Here is a 10,678-nt window from a genome sequence, read left to right on the forward strand (position 1 = left end):
TGCCGATCCCAGTTATCCTAACGCGACTCGGCTCATCCTACCCAATCCCAATCTTACTGACGCTACTTGATTAATCGTAACCAATCCCAGTTTTACCAACGCTACTTGGTTCTAATCGTGTTCAATCCCAGTGTTACTGACGCTACCTAGTCGAGCGCTACTTTGACTAGTCCCAGTATACCTACGCGACTTGATATCACAATCCAGTCATTTAAACACCAAATATCCTTGTACTCAGCCTTGACATTTGTTTATACAATTTTATACAATATTAACAGTAATTCATACTCACGCCCAGTACTACTGATCAAATTTTGTATAAAGACTATAATACAATATGCAGATTTTGTTTTAACAGGCTCTGCTTACCTTTCTTTTAATCGAGCTCGTTGATCAGTTTCCCGGGGCAAGCAGAATCGCCGATGACTCCTGCGGACAGGTCACCCGTCCTTACAAGATAGTCCTGGACTTGTCTCCTCTTACATCAACCATTAATGGACCGAATTCAGGAGTTTGAAACCATCCTCTGCTACCAATTTTGTTGATGATCAATTACTTGAGAAGGAGACCAAGTCAAGACGCTGTACCAGGTGGATTCAGTTTATAGTAAGGCAGTTTATTATGAGACAAAGATATTTGGCTGAGCGTGCACGGACTCCTTCGTTTAGCTCTTAGGGAACTAGCAGAAGAGAGAGCCCCGAAACATAGTGTACATCCAATTTATACAATGAAATAACAGTGTGTTGACGTTGAGTCTAGTAGGTCCGCTCTCCTGACTGGTCGATGAGTGGAGGGACGGTCCACTCTCCAGGTGGTGTCGACTTCCCATTGGCCCTTGGCAGTGTCCTTTGTCCTCGGAGTCCAACACACCTAAGTGTGTGTGTGTGTGTATTTCTGGTAATTCGTGTCTGGGTGCTTTGCGATATTCATGGAATGTTGTTCTTTACACCAGTGGTCAGTTCGTGTGGCTAGGGCTTAAGTCAGCCATCTGTCTCTAGGTGTGGTCGTGATTGGTATCAGCTGGTTGCTCAATATGTCTCTGGAATTTTGTTGTGTGCTGTTGTGAAACATGTTGTGCAAATGCCCTCCTTATATATCATTAGGTAAAACGTTAGATTATCTTTATTACAAATCCCCCTCTTCACGTCTGCAAGACGTGACAAAAAAGAACAATCTGCGGCACAGCGGGAGTGAAAACAAACAAACGGAAGTCAGAGACACATTTTTGTGAGTCCCCCTCTTCACGTCTCACCTCAGCAGATAGCTTGTCAAGTCTCAATAGGGATTAAAATCATATCATTTCCATTACAATCCACCCGTTTTGCTAGATATTTCACATACATTATAACACATCTATTTTGATTGGATTCAGAAATTTCACACAAATTCAAACTAATTCATGCATCCCAATAGATGGTCTCATCTAACATGTGCTCCTCATATTTGAATGAATCCTCCACCTTGCTCGGCGGTAGGTACTTGTCATCTCATTGATCTGAACTTTGACTCGGTCCGTAGCTCACCATCTGCTCCGTTATCATCTCTCTAGAGTTCTGGTGATTAAACCTCTTGCACACGGGACCAAACAACAACCACACAACCCAATCACACTCATACAGGTGAAAGCAGCCCATAATACAGTTCTTGCAACACTTTTCCATTTCCCAAACATGATCTGTGTTATCAAAAATGTACGTACAGCAATGAACCTAATCATTCTACCTACACCATCCTCTTTGCCCGTAACCTATCGAGAGTCAGTCTATTTTACCAGGTCATGAGGGAGGTGGCGGATAATTGGTCAGAGAACCTCTTTACTGCATCCCCTGTTTCATTCATGAATCTCTGTTGATTAAAATATGTCATTAATTCAATCCACATTATTATTTATTGTCAACTACCAAAATAATGTAGTGTTAAAGCCTTCACATATTTGATTCATAGCTTTGTATTCATCTGGAACTTCCCTGAGGATGCCAATAGCATCCATCTTGTAAAGCTACTCCCATCCTGGTCAAAACTCCTCCTGTGCCTACTTTAGCCTCCTATAACTGGCCTCTGATGACTAACTCGAACTGGTTAGACCAATAACCCCAGGGCGCAATTCCTAACCACCCTTTGTGGTAATTTCTGTCGTATGCGTCCTTTGCTGGTACTAGCCCACCCTTCATCAGTTATAGGTGCTATGAGGTTACACATTTTCTCCTGTGCTTTCAAACCTAAGTCAGTCATATTAACAATTACCTTTCCAGCCATTAAAATCATCTTAATTCTCGGTGCCATTTTTGTATCTATAACACTGGTATTCATCCGGAATTTAGGTGAACCGAGGTGGGTTGGCTGAGTACTTCAATCTGGCCAACCCCAATTCCTGTAAAGTTGTCTGCTTCCCCAGGAAATTGTTTAATGTTTACCTTAAATTCTACATCTTGATGTTCTTTGATTCCTTATTCTGTACGTCACTCATCAGTGTATTTATATAGTTTATCTTTTACTTCTTCTCAATGACAATGGTAACCTATGTTTAGTACCCGTAGGTGTTGGATCTGAATGTATCAGAAAGATTAGACTATGATGCAGCTTAGAGTCTCTACTCTTCCCAAAAACCGTCAACCCCCTCCTGCCCTTAGTCTCTCTGCTTGGTACCACCCCATACTCACACCTCTAGGAGCACACACAGTGATGAACGGTCGGGATAGGGAATCTTCGTTAAGGAGGTAACCCCCGCACCCTGTTGGTATCGGTTCTTCTCCTAACTCTGTGTGTGATCAACAGTGGTCATATGAGTACATACCTCCTTGCAGTGGGTAACGTGGACACAAGTGACTCTCTCAGCTTTTCTAATGGCAAAGGCAATGGTTTAACAGAACCTGGTATGGGCCTTCCCAACGGGACTGCTTCCCTGCTTTTCTCCTCAGGGACTGGATCTACACCCAGTCTCCTGGTTGGATTGAGTGAATCACCTTCTCCTGTAATTCACCTGTTGGACACAAAATCTTGGACATACGGGTTTGGTTAACAGTCTTCTCATGTGTTCTGCTAGTATTTCTTCACTTCTATGTCTACCTGTTCTGGTATCTCTAACTCTGGCATTCTATAGGCTCTACCTAATTAGCTAAAATGTCATCCATCATTTAAAGAGATAGATCCCAGTATCAACACTAGGGATAATATCTTGTCTTCATTTTTTTTTTTTTTTTTTTTAACCCATATTCTTGTCCACCAAGTAAGTTGGGAACACTTCTAACCATTTGCTATGCTTATTTGTTATTTTTAAACACCCCTTTTTACCAAATGATATTCACGTAACATTATCAGATCAAAATGACTAATCTAAATTACTCCCCAAAGAAAAATTATTGTACCCTTTTCGTCAATTTGTCTTCTCATTGGTTCAAATTATCAATTGTGTCTAAGAACTTTAACTTCATCATAATTATCAGTTCTCCAAATTTCCTTAAAGTCAGTATCCCAAATGACCTTAAATTCATCATCCAATGGCTTTTCATTGCGGCTGATCAGACCACAAAAGGAAAAGTCACCAGTGGGGTCAAAAAGTCATACCCCCTTTTTCAGAACCGTTTGTTCTTTCTTACTACATTAGACAAATAAAAGCTAATAACCTTATCTACATTTTGTATCTCAAGTTCCCAGAACATTCCCTATCAAAAGAATTTCACGTGTTTAATTAAAACTCAGAAAATAAAACTTTAAAATGTCATGTGTGTCTACCCCTTTAATATATCCTGTCCCTAGGAATTTTTTCCCCAAAGAGCTAAGCGCTCCATATTCCATAAAATAACCATTTGGTCAGCATTTCCTCATACTACACCGATTCAGAAACCCAAAAGTTAACTACAAACAAAACCTAAAAATGCTTATACTTCCATTGTACTCCCCCCAATCATTAGTTTTAAACTTAATTGAACATGCGCTACCCTTGGATACAATACTGTACTTCAATCTATGAAACCCCATATTTTAACGTACTATTTAACCAATTTGACCCAAGATTACTTAAAACCTTAAAACCCCTTCAGTTTGTCTGCAAACCGGCCCACTCTGTTTGTTAGGAATACCCTGCCATTATACACAACTGTGTTTAATGTGCACCTTCCCTGTTAATTTAAAATTAACTCCACCTGTATCTTCTTACATTTTAGTCCCATTGTGCATGGGCTGAGATCCGAACCCGGGCCTCCCGCGTGGCAGGCGTGAAAACTAAACTATTCGAATGCATACTCGGGTTCAGTGTCTTCCACCTGAAGCAAAGGAAACATTAGGCCCCTATCAGCCTGACCAGGGTCAATAGCGGTGGTGATCAGCCTAGTAGCAAGAGTACGAGCGCATGGAATGCAACAGCATCCACAAAGAACGAGTATTGCGACAAAGACGGAAATAGAGACCAGTACTGACGATACCAGCATTTTATATTTACCGAACGCATCCATCCAAGAATCCCACATAGAGGTATCCACCCCCGAGTGCCGCTTCATCTTGCCGTTGAGAGTACGGAGACCCACCAAGGCAAGCGTGAAACTACCGTCAGGAGCAGTATTATTAGGAATGAAGGTGCAGCACTGTTCCCCGAAGATAGTACATACGTTACCCTTTTCTGCCAATAGCATATCTACAGCAATACGATTTTGGAAAGCCATGAGCAAAGTTGCTTTCAATTGGCCGTGGATAGCTTCAAATCCCAGTTGAGTCCAATTACCCAATTTCTGAACATTAAAATGGATGTAATTTATTCTATCAATATTTTTGTTAATTGTGCACCACCAGCAAATAGAGGATTCAAACCCAGCAACCACTTGGTCTACCAACTTGTATTCGTCGGGAACCCCCCTGGGGACCCCGATAGCGTCAATGTAGGTGGAGTCCCCGGCAGGTTGGGCCGCTGCGCGTTTTGACTTAAATGGCCCAACCTCGGTTCCCAGGGATTGGATACGAGCAAGAAGATCCCAAACACCCATGGGGTAGACAGAAATAGGCAACAAGAGGTTAATTAGGCCACAGAGGCCAGTAGTATTATCAGGCAATCTATCAAACAAGCGATTACCCCCACACCACCACCACACATCTGCTCTAGAGAGGGGTTTGAATGATCCGTAAACAGTAAAAACGTCTAGACACCATCCGTCCTGGATATCCCCTACCCAAGCTTTACCCCCAGTTAGGTTGACGCAGGTAAAGCTGGCCTTAGCAACAACATAAGAAAATAACGGCTTCATGACGGAGGATAGCGCGATTGGGTAAACCACGTCCCAGTCAGAACAATTTGCATCTAGATTGTCTTGTGACATTAATGGAATCAGACATGTCGGGGAGATAGGGGCAGGCACAATGCGGAGCAATGGTCTTGGCCCCATGCAAACCACAAAGTTCTGACGGGTGGTATTAGCTGCTTCCTCAGTTAGCAGGAGCCAGTTGTTAGAGAACCCGGAGATACCGGTAGCTATCTGGATGGTATCATCCATAGTTGGCGGGGAGGTAGCCAAAGTAACTGGACCCCATGCTCCACCCTTCCTAGGCGCTGCCTCAGGAGATGAAATGTTGTCCTTCACCGTGATTGCTTGTGGGCTAGATAAATTAGTTAAGCAAATCCGCAGATTCCAGTCTAGGGAGTTTGGTACATATGGAGCGAGTACAAACTGCCGACAGCCTATGCTTTTCCTTGGCCGAACAATAAATTTCAACCCCGTTGTAGTTGTAGATAATGTCAGGACCCTGCGCCAACCCCCGACATCGTCCCCCTCAGACCAAGCGGACCAGTCTGGACCAGATTCGGACACTAGATTTTTCCAGGACCACTCGCTATAGCCCCCTAAGGTCATATACCATATTTTGTCAGTAAACTCCATTGCACTAGCCCACCCATTTCTAGAACGTCCCAGAAGCCCCCATGGCAATGTCACTGTAGTGGTGGTGTTTATGGCTAGACATAGGGTGGTGCTCCTAACTTGTGTTGGAGTACATGATTTGTCAGTGTAGTCAGTGGAGCGTTTGTGAATCCTGTGGTTTGTGGAAGGTAGGGTACTGTTGACTGTGGGTGGGTGAGTAAGTTGTTGCACTATCCATGTGAGAGTTCCTAAGGATACTCCAGTAATAATTATAAAAATAACAAACAGGGGAGCTGATATCCCCAGCCGCTCCCAGGGAGGAAGATACCCCGTCCCTGGGCTTGGTGCCTTAGGACGTGGAAAAGGGAGCTGTGGCCCCATTTCCCTCGTCTAAGGGATCAGTGGTTGGGGTCGAATAAAGTCGGCCCTGGTTTCAGTCAAAGTTCTGGAAGGGGTTGGGGCTGGAGTGCAGTGTGTAAGGTGGTGCCAAGGTGCTCCTGATTTACCTTTGACCTGGACAGAGTGTGAAGTAACTTCCTTCACTTCGTACGGTCCAGTCCACCTGGGTTCCAGCCACTTTCTCTTGTGGACTTTGACCCTCACCCAGTCCCCAACTTTTACCTTCAGTGGTGGCGAGTCTCCCAACAGCTCCCCCTCTTGGACCTTGCGGATCTGTGTGGAGAGAGCTGCAGAAAGTTCCGTCAGTTTTTTCACATAATCAGACATTACAATTTGTTGTACATCAAGGGTGGGCATATGACCTCCCTCCCTTGGTGGACCAGGCATGACTCTACCAGTCATTATCTCATGAGGAGAGAGATGGGTGCCTGTACCTGGAGAGGCTCTCATAGCCATCAACGCCAGGGGCAGGGCTTCAACCCATGTCAACTTCGAACCTGCACATACCTTTGCTATTTTAGCCTTGAGGGTTTGATTAGCGCGTTCCACGAGGCCCTGAGATTGGGGCCTGTACACTGACCCAAATTTGTGTACAATCCCGATTCTCTCCTCCACCTGTCTCAGGTGCTTGTTACTGAAATGGGACCCGTTGTCGGATCGGATCTGTCTTGGAACCCCATACCTTGGTATGAGTTCGGTTTGCAGCCACTTTATGACTGACTTGGCATCCTCTCGTGCCATTGGTATTGCCTCCACCCACCTTGAAAACCTGTCTACCATTACTAAAAGGTACCTTTTTCCACCAACCACGTTATCTGGCCCCATGTCTGTGTAATCTATGCTAATGTCCTGGAAACAGGCGCTAGGGACTGGAAAAAAACCCATAGGCGTTTGATAGGGCTTCTTGGGGTTGTAACTTCCACATATGCTACACTCGTCGCAGAATAGGTCAGTCAAGTCTTTCAGATGGGGGTGCCACCAGATGTAGGACACTTTCTGTAAAGTCTTCAGTTTCCCCCTAATGTGTAGGCCCATGGGCCTCTCGTATGAGTTCTTGGCACAGGTTTGCGGGGGCCACCAATCTGCCGTCATGGCACCTCCATAGTTCGTCAGGTCCTTTAGTGGCCCCCCTTTTGTGCCCATACTGAGTGTTCGTAAGGTCCGGCTGCTAGTTGCAACTCTCTGATGTCGTGTGGGGTGAGTTCAGGTTGAGATGTTTCTGGTCGTAACACCATTTGTCTGGGAGTGTACCCGCCGGCTTTCTTAGCTGCTTTGTCGGCTCGTCGTTTCCCTCACTAATTCTGTTTTTCAACTGTTGGTGTCCTTTGCACTTCATTATGGCTACCTTTTCAGGCAGTGCGACTGACTTAATCAGTCTTTCCATTTGTGCCTTGTGTTTGATGGGGAGTTTCCCTGTGGTGGTGAAATTTCGTCTCAACCATTGTGGTCCGTCGATATGGACTACCCCATGAGCATAGGCTGAGTCGGTGTATATGTTTACAGTTTTTCCTTCTGCCCTTTTCAATGCTTGTGTTAAGCCTATGATCTCAGCCAGCTGTGCAGATGCAGGTTGCGGAATAACGGCTGCTTCCAGGGTGACATGTGACCCATCCGGTAGTTGTTGCACCACAGCGTACGCTGCTATGTTTCCTTCTTCCCCTCTATAGCAACATCCGTCTGTGTACAGCCATAGATCAGGGTTTTGGTGTGGTTTGTTCTCCAGGTCAGGTCTCAGCTTCAGTTCTTGTGCTGCTCTTTCGGCGCATGAGTGGGGTAAGCCTTCCTCTGCGTTAAGTGCATCTGCCATGTTCTTGTCGGTGTTGACAAATTTGATGTGTGATTGGGTGCATTTGTTCTGTATTTTGTTTTTTCTTTCAGAACTGAACGTGAATTCCTTGCTCATCAGGTACGCTGCCACTCCATGGTGGGTGTGAATTTCCAATGGATGACACATCACTAGATGGGCTGTTTTTTCTATGGCTTTTGCCACTGCTGCCACGTACCTGGAACATGTAGTTTGACCTATTTCGATGTGGTCCAGTTTTGAGGAGTGGTACATCAACACTCTCCTCTCCCCTCTTTTTTCTGAAATAGGATGGACGATGTGAATCCTTCCTTTTCAGAAACATCCAGATGGAACTTGTTTTTGTAGTCAGGTGCAGTGAGAGCTGCGGCCACGGATTGGTCTGTTTTTAGGAGTGCAAATGCCTCAGAAGCTTCAGGTGTCCAAGCCAAAGAGGCGTGCAGGTTTCTCGCACCAGCCAGACGCACCATTTCTCTCATAGGCTCGGTTCTTGCTGTGTATTCAGGGATATGTGTACGGCTATACCCTGTCAGGCCCAAAATGACAGCATACCCGAAACATTGATGGGGCGTGGGTGATGTAAGATAGAGTCTCTGTGTGCTTTGGAGAGTCCCGCTCCCTCACCTGATATCTCTCTTCCAAGGAAGAGTACGGTTCTGCGACAGGATTGGACTTTGCACATTTTCACCTTGTATCCCTTGGTTGCTAGGAAGTCCAGCAGAGTTTTTGTCATTTGTAGGCAGAGATCAGATGTAGGAGCGGCTAGGAGGAGGTCGTCCACATACTGGATGAGAACCACTCCATCGGGGAATTTTCAATTCGCCCAGGTGTTTTTTTAGGATGTGATTGAAGATCCCAGGTGAGCACCTGTATCCCTGTGGGAGAACCGAGTACGTGTACTGCTGGTGTTCATACGTAAATGCAAAGAGTGGTTGGGAAGCCATATCCAGTGGGATGCTGAAAAATGCGTTTGCCAAGTCCACCACTGTGAAATACTGGTGTTTGGGAGACAGGTTGCTCAATGTGATGTGAGGATCTGGGACAGGAAGATCAATGGGTACAGTAACGTCATTTACTGCTCGGAAGTCTTGGACCATCCGGTGAGTTTCACCTCCTGCCTTTAGCACTGGTAGAATGGGAGTGTTCCATGAGGATATAGTTTTGTAGATGACTCTCGCTCCTAGTAGGCCTTCAATGGTAGGCTTGATACCGATGATTTGTTCGGGTTTCAAGCGATACTGGGTCCGGAAAACAGGCTGTTGCTCAGGGTCCACAAGAGTGATGGTAACCGGTGCTACCTGGAGCTGTCCTACGTCAAATGGGGAGGTGGTCCATATCTTTTCATCCACCGTCGAGATCAGCGCTGCGGTGGATGGGTGGTCGGTATATGGCTTACCATGGTGTCTTGGAAGGGTTAGCCGTTCTGGGTGGCAGAGCTCTTCTGTGTCAATATCAAGGAATCTCCACATGTTTTCAGTTGTGGCTTTGTGTATGCCGGCCGTATGGGTGGGCTCCCACTGGAGTTTGGAGGCTCGTCTGATCATTGGTCCCAGGCTTCTTGCCTCGAAACCATTTCCAACAGTGAGTGTGACGTGAGGAGCGGACTCCTCGCCCAACAGGTACCAAGACTTCAAGTGAGGTTGCAAGATGACAGGGGCTGCTACCCCCTCTTGTCCACATACTATCGTGCAGCACCTGATTGATGGCTTGAGTGGCATCATGTTCTCATCCCAGTCATCAGTGTATGGATTGTCGTCGTTGTCTGTGACATTGAGGGTGCAGTGCACCTCTGCCTGTGGAGTCTTGTATGGGTGTAACGTGTAGATCTGTGATTTCAGCTGGTTGAACTGGAACTGGATGCGTGGAGTTCCTATTCCCGTTGGAATACACTTCAACCAATACATTTCTTGAGTCGCAGATAGGACAGGGGCCGGTAGGATAGGTAACATGAGGACCTTCACTGGTTTGCTTGTGGTGGAGAGAATGGGGCAGGTGGAGACCTCCACGCCGTTGTTAGTCAAATATATAGAGCACTGTAGTTTACACAAGAGGTCTCGTCCCAACAGGTTGATGGGGCAGTTGGGGCAGTATAGAAACTGATGTTTGAGTTTTGATAGGCCCCATGAGAAGTGTAAGGGGACGGTTCTCTTTTGAGCTTCGGGGTTTCCTGACACCCCCACCACCTGGATGAATTCCGAAGATAGTTGCTGACGGGTTCGGATAGCCGAATATGTACAACCTGTATCAACTAGAAATTTATGGGGTACCCTTTCAATTTCACACAGAACAGTAGGTTCTGTGTGAAGTGGAAAGAGCTGCCCTTCCTCCCCGTCCGGTGGTGGTGGGCACCTTCATTGCCATGGGGCGTACTCGTCCGCCATGCCCTGGAAGTTTGGTGTGTGCTGGCTCGGGTCAGGGTTGGGGTGATTGTAAGCAGGGTGTGTATGGGGTCCTGGGTACCTTTGTGGGCGGGGTCCACCTCTTCCTCTCCCTGGTGAGCCCCCCCTGTTTGCCATCCAGTTTTGCCTCGCAGGTGTTAACGGATGAGGGCAGTTGCGAGCCATGTGCCCATGTTGTCTGCAATTATAACAGTTCATGCCCCCCCAACGGGGTTGACCTCCTTTCCAAGGTG

General features: G+C 46.2%; 1 long non-coding RNA gene across 1 annotated transcript; it reads right to left on the bottom strand.

Annotated features, from left to right (window-relative positions):
• Positions 1 to 1,023: 1,023 nt before the first annotated feature.
• LOC123741602 (uncharacterized) lies at positions 1,024 to 2,123 on the bottom strand. The gene is made up of 2 exons (XR_006769057.1): positions 1,461 to 2,123; positions 1,024 to 1,174 (listed from the first exon to the last, which is right to left on the bottom strand). It is a non-coding gene; the product is annotated as an uncharacterized lncRNA (long non-coding RNA).
• Between the last annotated feature and the right edge of the window lie 8,555 nt (positions 2,124 to 10,678).

The sequence above is a fragment of the Salmo salar genome, chromosome ssa03, assembly GCF_905237065.1.
Source record: "Salmo salar chromosome ssa03, Ssal_v3.1, whole genome shotgun sequence".
In the NCBI taxonomy this organism is placed as follows: domain Eukaryota; kingdom Metazoa; phylum Chordata; class Actinopteri; order Salmoniformes; family Salmonidae; genus Salmo; species Salmo salar.